Here is a 502-nt window from a genome sequence, read left to right as displayed (position 1 = left end):
AGAAAACAAGTGTTGCAAAGGAAGTTAGTCACCACCTCCCACAAGCAGACCGATGCCCAGCAAGTCCCTGAGCAAGGGCAACCTTGTAAGAAGGACCTACCTCCCCCACCCCCCCTTTTTTTTTTTTTTTTTTTTTTTTTTTTAATTTTAGAGCATGACATTATATGGCATGGAATATCCCTTCGGCCAGTTTGCGTTAGCTGTGCCCTCTCTCTGCTTCTTGCCCACCTCCAGCCTACCCAGGGTGGGGGGGCCAGAGTGGAGAAAAAGAGAAAGCCTCAACACTGTGCAAGTGCTGCTCAGCAGTAGCTGAAACATAGGTGTGTTATCAACACTGTTATGGTCACAAATCCAAAAGATAGCGCGGTGTGGTCTGCTATGAAGAAAGTGTCCTGGTTTTGGCTGGGATAGAGTTAATTTTCTTCCCAGTAGCTGGTACAGTGCTGTGTTTTGGATTTAGGATGAGAACAATGTTGATAACACACGATGTTTTAGTTGTTGC

At 45.8% G+C, this 502-nt stretch overlaps 1 protein-coding gene across 1 annotated transcript in view; it reads left to right on the top strand.

The window, feature by feature from the left end:
• Positions 1-502, top strand: part of PARP12 (poly (ADP-ribose) polymerase family, member 12) — a 24,957-nt gene that overhangs the window by 10,170 nt on the left and 14,285 nt on the right. The gene's annotated exons all lie outside the window — the stretch shown is intronic.

The sequence above is a fragment of the Pygoscelis adeliae genome, unplaced genomic scaffold (genome assembly GCF_000699105.1).
Source record: "Pygoscelis adeliae isolate BGI_AS28 unplaced genomic scaffold, ASM69910v1 Scaffold38, whole genome shotgun sequence".
NCBI lineage: Eukaryota > Metazoa > Chordata > Aves > Sphenisciformes > Spheniscidae > Pygoscelis > Pygoscelis adeliae.
Note: the sequence above shows the minus strand (reverse complement) of the source record. Positions and strands in the feature narration are given on the sequence as shown.